At 41.0% G+C, this 8809-nt stretch overlaps 1 pseudogene; it reads right to left on the bottom strand.

Annotated features, from left to right (window-relative positions):
* Positions 1-2396: 2396 nt before the first annotated feature.
* The window catches only part of LOC132885551 (gastrula zinc finger protein XlCGF26.1-like), a 62846-nt pseudogene continuing 56433 nt past the window's right edge, over positions 2397-8809 (bottom strand).

Genomic DNA, 8809 nt, shown 5'->3' with positions numbered 1-8809 from the left:
TAACACTGGATATAATTTCACGCAGTTTCATCATGATGTGTAGCCTGCAGCAAAATGATTATAATTTAACTAGCACATTGATTTTTAATTTCATTGAGGTGACCCATACATTTGACCAGGGTGCCATACAAGCTAGAACCACCAACGATTGCCCACACCTTAAAACAGACCATGCAAAAATTAGTGTAAATCGCATCAAACAAAACTGGTGATATTCCAAACAGCATGGAAGGAGAGTATCCTGAACTGCAGAAAAGCTCTTAGTGCTGCTAGATCAAGATCTCTCCACACTGATAAAAATAATCATAGATTACACTACAACCCCGATTCCAAAAAAGTTGGGACAAAGTACAAATTGTAAATAAAAACGGAATGCAATAATTTGCAAATCTCAAAAACTGATATTATATTCACAATAGAACATAGACAATATATCAAATGTCAAAAGTGAGACATTTTGAAATTTCATGCCAAATATTGGCTCATTTGAAGTTTCATGACAGCAACACATCTCAAAAAAGTTGGGACAGGGGCAATAAGAGGCTGGAAAAGTTAAAGGTACAAAAAAGGAACAGCTGGAGGACCAAACTGCAACTCATTAGGTCAATTGGCAATAGGTCATTAACATGACTGGGTATAAAAAGAGCATCTTGGAGTGGCAGCGGCTCTCAGAAGTAAAGATGGGAAGAGGATCACCAATCCCCCTTATTCTGCGCCGACAAATAGCAGAGCAATATCAGAAAGGAGTTCGACAGTGTAAAATTGCAAAGAGTTTGAACATAGCATCATCTACAGTGCATAATATCATCAAAAGATTCAGAGAATCTGGAAGAATCTCTGTGCGTAAGGGTCAAGGCCGGAAAACCATACTGGGTGCCCGTGATCTTCGGGCCCTTAGACGGCACTGCATCACATACAGGCATGCTTCTGTATTGGAAATCACAAAATGGGCTCAGGAATATTTCCAAAGAACATTATCTGTGAACACAATTCACCGTGCCATCCGCCGTTGCCAGCTAAAACTCTATAGTTCAAAGAAGAAGCCGTATCTAAACATGATCCAGAAGCGCAGACGTCTTCTCTGGGCCAAGGCTCATTTAAAATGGACTGTGGCAAAGTGGAAAACTGTTCTGTGGTCAGACGAATCAAAATTTGAAGTTCTTTATGGAAATCAGGGACGCCGTGTCATTCGGACTAAAGAGGAGAAGGACGACCCAAGTTGTTATCGGCGCTCAGTTCAGAAGCCTGCATCTCTGATGGTATGGGGTTGCATTAGTGCGTGTGGCATGGGCAGCTTGCACATCTGGAAAGACACCATCAATGCTGAAAGGTATATCCAGGTTCTAGAGCAACATATGCTCCCATCCAGACGACGTCTCTTTCAGGGAAGACCTTGCATTTTCCAACATGACAATGCCAAACCACATACTGCATCAATTACAGCATCATGGCTGCGTAGAAGAAGGGTCCGGGTACTGAACTGGCCAGCCTGCAGTCCAGATCTTTCACCCATAGAAAACATTTGGCGCGTCATAAAATGGAAGAAACGACAAAAAAGACCCAAGACATTTGAGCAACTAGAATCCTACATTAGACAAGAATGGGTTAACATTCCTATCCCTAAACTTGAGCAACTTGTCTCCTCAGTCCCCAGACGTTTACAGACTGTTGTAAAGAGAAAAGGGGATGTCTCACAGTGGGAAACATGGCCTTGTCCCAACTTTTTTGAGATGTGTTGTCATGAAATTTAAAAAAAATCACCTAATTTTTCTCTTTAAATGATACATTTTCTCAGTTTAAACATTTGATATGTCATCTATGTTCTATTCTGAATAAAATATGGAATTTTGAAACTTCCACATCATTGCATTCCGTTTTTATTTACAATTTGTACTTTGTCCCAACTTTTTTGGAATCGGGGTTGTACATTACATTAATGACATTTAGCAGACACTCTTATCTAGAGTGACATACAACGTACCCAGGGCAGCCGAGGGAGCAGTTGTTAGGTGCCTTGCTCAAGGGCACTTCAGCCATTCCAGGGAATCAAAACAGTGGACTTTTGGTTCCAAAGCTGCTTCTCTAACTTTTAGGCCATGGCTAATTAAATAGATTCTTATTTAATACTACTTCAGCAAAATTACCTAGGAATAAGACTACCACAGAAACAAGCACACCATCATTATGTAGTAGCAACAACTTCATGAATTTTTTCAACGGCAAAATTGAAAATATCAGGGAAAAAAAATTGAGACCAATTTTAAAATCAGATAATTTGATATCTAACCCTGTGTTACATTCCCACAGAAGGCAAAGGGTGAGTGTAAGAACAGCAACAGTTTAAGATTGGCTGGATGATTGTGATGGTCAATGGAGGGAAGACAGGAGGTTGGAGGTATGGTCACACCTTTTATTTTCAACATACACATACAACAGGACAGGCATGTACAGATTAAGAACAGGACAACCATAAAACCAGGATGTCAAGGAATCTAGTCTCACCTAGGAAAGAGAACGTGGACAGTGCCAAAGAAATGAACATAGCAAAAGGTGACTAGACTAAGCCGTATTTAAAGTAACTAACCTGACTGCCAAAACATAAAAACAAAGACTAGATGACTACACTAGGCTAAGCTAACAAGAAATACAAGAGGTGGCACCCGCCCTCTAACCTTGTGTGTCTAGACATTAAAAAAAAAAAACAAAAAAAAAAAACACTTAAGTGATGTCATGTAGGTGTGCGCACAACCTTACCTGTTCTCAAGCCAAGGGAGCTAGTACAAGAGTCGAATGGGAAGTAAAGTAACGAACAATCAACACAAATGAGTAGCAGGCAGGCAAGGAGTAGAACAATGAGCCAAAAGTGGCTGCTGGATGGGCTTCAGTGTGCTGCGTTTAAACACGTACAGTAACTCTGCCTCTTTTGGTCAGGTACTTGCCTTTCCATTGGTTCAGTCCTGTCAACAGTTAATGATTATTACCAGTAGGATCCACCTACAGGAGTCCAGACAGAGACAGAAGAGCAAACAAACAGGGGAAGAAAGACCAGTGAGGCTGCACACAAATGCAAGCAAGTCAAATTTATTTGTATAGCGCTTTTAACAACAGACATTGTCGCAAAGCAGCTTTACAGAAAAGTAAAGACTTTAAACATAAGTTAATTTTATCCCTAATAGCACAGTGTCATGCAATACCCTGTAGATAACAAGATAACTACACTACCATTCAAAAGTTTTGGGTCACTTTGAAATGTCCTTATTTTTGAAAGAAAAGCACTGTTCTTTTCAATGAAGATCACTTTAAACTAATCAGAAATCCACTCTATACATTGCTAATGTGGTAAATGACTATTCTAGCTGCAAATGTCTGGTTTTTGGTGCAATATCTCCATAGGTGTATAGAGGCCCATTTCCAGCAACTCTCACTCCAGTGTTCTAATGGTACAATGTGTTTGCTCATTGCCTCAGGCCAAGTTTACATTAGACCGTATCTGTCTCGTTTTCTTCGCGGATGCACTGTCCATTCACATTAAAACGCCGGGAAACGGGAATCCGCCAGAGCCCACGTATTCAATCCAGTTCGTGTCTGGTCCGGTGCTGTGTAAACATTGAGGATACGCGGATACGCTGTGCTGAGCTCTAGCTGACGTCGTCATTGGACAACGTCACTGTGACATCCACCTTCCTGATTCGCTGGCGTTGGGATCACACACACAGCGGCTCAGTCCCGAATCACTGCTCGTGCGCTTCACTCGCGCGCTCTGTGAGCTGCGCAGGGCCGGAGTGCGCACCCTCCAGAGGGCACTCGCTGTTCAGGGTGGAGTGATTTGGAGCGCAGGAGGAAGCGCTGAGCCGCACTGAGGTTTATTTACACATTTCAACTTATTTACCTCCTTCAGGCGCTTAAACTCAGTGAGAACATGAACATCACAGCCAGGTGTGTTTATCTGCTGGAGAAGGTGTTCGCTTGCCATCCTTCCACTTGCAAGTGGTGAGTGACTTGCGCATGCCCGATATGCACTGGGATCATGTGACGTGCCGTTTAATTAGTCATGTGATTAGCGTATCCGTGTATTGGCGTTGCTGTGTGCACGCGAATCGTGTATTGGCGTTGCTGTGTGTACGCGAATCGTTTTAAAAACGTTAATCTGATGATCCGCTGATTCGAAATAATGTAAACAGGGCCTCAGAAGGCTAATGGATGATTAGAAAACCCTTGTACAATCATGTTAGCACAGCTGAAAACAGTTGAGCTCTTTAGAGAAGCTATAAAACTGACCTTCCTTTGAGCAGATTGAGTTTCTGGAGCATCACATTTGTGGGGTCGATTAAATGCTCAAAATGGCCAGAAAAATGTCTTGACTATATTTTCTATTCATTTTACAACTTATGGTGGGAAATAAAAGTGTGACTTTTCATGGAAAACACAAAACTGTCTGGGTGACCCTAAACTTTTGAACGGTAGTGTATGTCACATCAACAATTAGAATGTTTTCATCGTCTTCCTGACAATGAACTAATTTTACAAATTTCCTCATCAAAAGCATCAACTTGTGGACTAGATTTCTTACCTACATGTTTTTTCAAACAGATACTACCAGGAGCAACTGAACCCTTCTAAAAATAATCAGTTCTTCCTCTGCACTGGCTATGAACCCAAATCATTTAAACTAGCAGTTATAAAGCCCCTAATTAAAAAACCTGACCTGAACTCCTGTCAGCTGTCGAACTACAGGCCAATACCAAACCTTCCCTTTATCTCCAAGATCCTAGAAAAGTTCGTAGCACAGCAATTATGCTCATATCTACATAGGAATAACATTCATGAAATCTCATCTCATCTCTCATTATCTCTAGCCGCTTTATCCTGTTCTACAGGGTCGCAGGCGAGCTGGATCCTATCCCAGCTGACTACGGGCGAAAGGCGGGGTTCACCCTGGACAAGTCGCCAGGTCATCACAGGGCTGACACATAGACACAGACAACCATTCACACTCACATTCACACCTACGCTCAATTTAGAGTCACCAGTTAACCTAACCTGCATGTCTTTGGACTGTGGGGGAAACCGGAGCACCCGGAGGAAACCCACGCGGACACGGGGAGAACATGCAAACTCCACACAGAAAGGCCCTCGCCGGCCACGGGGCTCCAACCCGGACCTTCTTGCTGTGAGGCGACAGCGCTAACCACTACACCACCATGCCGCCCCATTCATTAAATGTACTGTATTAATCAGGATTAACACCTCATCATAGCACAGAGACAGCACTGGTTAAAGTGGTAAATGACCGACTACTGGCCTGTGATCAGGGTTTTGTCTCCTTGCTTATGTTGTTTGACCTTAGTGCAGCTTTTGACATCATTGTACATACTATTCTCCTTGAGAGACTGTTCTAAGAGTTAAAGGAATGGCTCAGGTCTTATTTGACTGTTCATTATCAGTTTGTAGATATAAATGGTGACTTTTCTATGCATTCTAAAGTAAAGTTTGGTGTTCCACAAGGTTCTATTTTAGGCCCACTGCTTTTTTATTCATATATGCTACCTTTATAAAGAAATGGGTTAAACGATTTGTAAACATGGTAGTAACTACTACTGTTATGTTGATGGCTATGGTTATAAGGGTATGATAACCATCTCTGAAAACATGACGGTTTCAGAGTATTACGGTACATGGTATTTCATTATTATTATTACTCCTTCTTTAAGCCATGAAAACAGAAGGATTTTTTTGGTTGAACAAGCATTTTATTACAGTTGAAACTTAAAAACAAGTTTTAAATGGAAGTATGCGTAAAAAAGTATCCCTTCCGAAAATAAATAAAATAAGAAACATGTACATCTCCCATGTGAACAAAAGAAATGATAAATTCTGAAAAAAGTGGAGAAATCCTGGTCACAAATACTCTAAATGATTATCAAAACAACCCCAACTCCAAAAAAGTTGGGACGCTGTGTAAAATGTAAATAAAAACAGAATGCCTTGTTTTGCAAAACTCAAACCCATATGTGTTTTTCACAGAAAAACACAGACAAACATATCAAATGAGAAAATGTACCATTTTAAGAAAAAAAAAAAGATAATTTTGAATTTGATGGCAGCAACATGTCTCAAAAAAGTTGGGACAGGGCCATGTTTACCACTGTGTAGCATCCCCTCTTCTTTTAACAGTCCGTAAATGTCTGGGAACTGAGGAGACAAGCTGCTGGAGTTTTGGGAGAGGAATGTTGTCCCATTCTTGCCAGATATAGGATTCTAGCTGCTCAACAGTCCTGGGTCTTCTATGTCGTATTTTTCATTTCATGACGCACCAAATGTTTTCAGTTAGTGAAAGGTCTGGACTGCAGGCAGGCAAGTTCAACACCTCTACTCTTCTACTACAAAGCCATGCTGTTGTAATAGATGCAGTATGCGGTTTAGCATTGCCTTGCTGAAATATGCAAGGCCTTCCCAGAAAAAGACGTTGTCTGGATGGGAGCATATGTTGCTCTAAAACCTGTATATACCTTTCAGCACTGATGGTCTTTCCAGATGTGCAAGCTGCCCATGCCATAGGCATTCATACACCCTCATACTAATCAGAGACGCAAGCTTTTGAACTGAACACTGATAACAAGGCGGATGGTCCCTCTCCTCTTTAATCCAGAGGATGTGGCGTCCATGATTTCCAAAAAGAAGTCCAAATTTCGATTCATCTGACCACAGAACAGTTTTCCACTTTGCCTCAGTCCATTTAAATGAGTTCTGGCCCAGAGAAGATGGCGGCATTTCTGGATCACGTTCACATATGGCTTCTTCTTGGCAATGATGGAGCTTGAACCTGCATTTCTGGATGGCAAGATGAACTTTGTTCACAAACAATTTCTGGAAGTGTTCCTGAGCCCATGCAGTGATTTCCATTACAGAAACATGCCTGCTTTTAATGCAGTACCGCCTGAGGGCCCGAAGATCACGTGCATCCAATATTGATTTTTGGCCTTGTTCTTTATGCACAGAGATTTCCCCAGATTCTTGGAATCTTTTGATTATATTATGTACTGTAGATGATGAGATATTCAAAGTCTTCACAACTGTATGTTGAGGAACATTTTTCTGAAATTGTTCCACAATTTGTAGATGCAGTTTTTCACAGATTGGTTCCTCTGCCCATCTTTACTTCTGAGAGACTCTGCCTCTCTAAGATGCTCTTTTTATACCCAATCATGCTACTGACCTATTGCCAATTAACCCAATTAGTTGTAAAATGTTCCTCCAGCGGTTTCTTTTGAGTACTACTTACTTTTCCAGCCTTTTGTTGCCCCGTCCCAACTTTTTTGAGATGTGTGGCTGCCATCGAATTCAAAATGAGCTAATATTTTTCATGACATAGTAAAATGTCTCAGTTTTAACATCCAATATGTTGCCTATATTCCATTGTGAAAAAAATGGGTTTATGAGATTTCCAAATCATTGCATTCTGTTTTTATTTACGTTTTACACAACATCCCAACTTTTTTGGAATTGGGGTTGTCGCTGCAAATCTGCTGTAGGTGCACAATAGCGCAGTCAGACTGATCCTGTCTGTAACTTTAACTGACACACTCAATTACGTCAGCACGCACAGAGGCGCGCACATGCAAGTGAGAGAGTCTGTTTGATTGCAATAAATAAATAAATAATCAAATGTCCATGGTATGACAACCACCAATTTTCATACACCTGAAACCGGTATACTGCTTCAACCCTACTGCTAACACAATTGTATGTTTCAGAAAAGCCAGTTTAGAGACACGGGTTTAATAAAATTGAGGAATGTGTCAAGGACATTAGACACTGGATGCTTATTAACTTCTTTCTACTTAATTCTGACAAGACAGAAGTACTTGTCAGGGATGCAAACAGCGCGCCTTTTGGCGGATGGCGCCTTTTTCACAGCTGAATCGCGCAGATCTGAATTTTTTTTTGGGGGGGGGGGCGTTGGAGTGTCTGATTATAATTTCAAAGTAAATTCTGTATTAAAATTACTAAATAAGCAAATCTGTTACAGTCCATGAAACAGGAAGTATAAGGATGAGGAAAAAACAGTTTAAATCGGGAAGCTGCGCACATTTGCGCAGTCCTGCCGCTCAGGCTACACAAATGTGTGCAGCTTCCCGATTTAAACTGTTTTTTCCTCATCCTTATACTTCCTGTTTCATGGACTGTAACGGATTTGCTTATTTAGTAATTTTAATACAGAATTTACTTTGAAATTATAATCAGACACTCCAACGCCCCCCCCCCCAAAAAAAAATTCAGATCTGCGCGATTCAGCCGTGAAAAAGGCGCCATCCGCCAAAAGGCGCGCTGTTTGCATCCCTGACTTGTACTCGGAACACATGGAGTCAGGAGTAAGCTTTCTGATTCCTGGGTGGCCTTTCTGTTTCATCATGTGCAGCAGTAAAAGTCCTTGGTGTGGTTATTGACTTCAGACTTTCATTTAAAGCTGAGGGAGATATTATGAGAACAGCATTCTTTCATCTCAGAAATATTGCTAAAATAATTAATATAATGTCACTAACCAATGCAGAAAAACTAGTTCATGCCTTTGTTACTTCTAGGTTGGATTACTGTAATGCCTTACTGTCTGGATGTTCCAGTAGGAGTATAAACAAGGTCCAGTTAGTCAGGAATGTAGCAGTGAGAGTCCTTACTAGAACCAAAAGATATGACCACATCACCCCCGTCTTATCCACATTGCACTGGCTCCCAATTAAACTTCGCATTGATTATAAAATACTATATTTAAAACATAAAGCACTGAATGGTCTCACACTGCAGTACCAGA

Source organism: Neoarius graeffei, chromosome 4 (assembly GCF_027579695.1).
Source record: "Neoarius graeffei isolate fNeoGra1 chromosome 4, fNeoGra1.pri, whole genome shotgun sequence".
Classification (NCBI taxonomy): domain Eukaryota; kingdom Metazoa; phylum Chordata; class Actinopteri; order Siluriformes; family Ariidae; genus Neoarius; species Neoarius graeffei.
The sequence above is the reverse complement of the archived record's forward strand: the minus strand, read 5'-3'. Positions and strand labels throughout refer to the sequence as shown.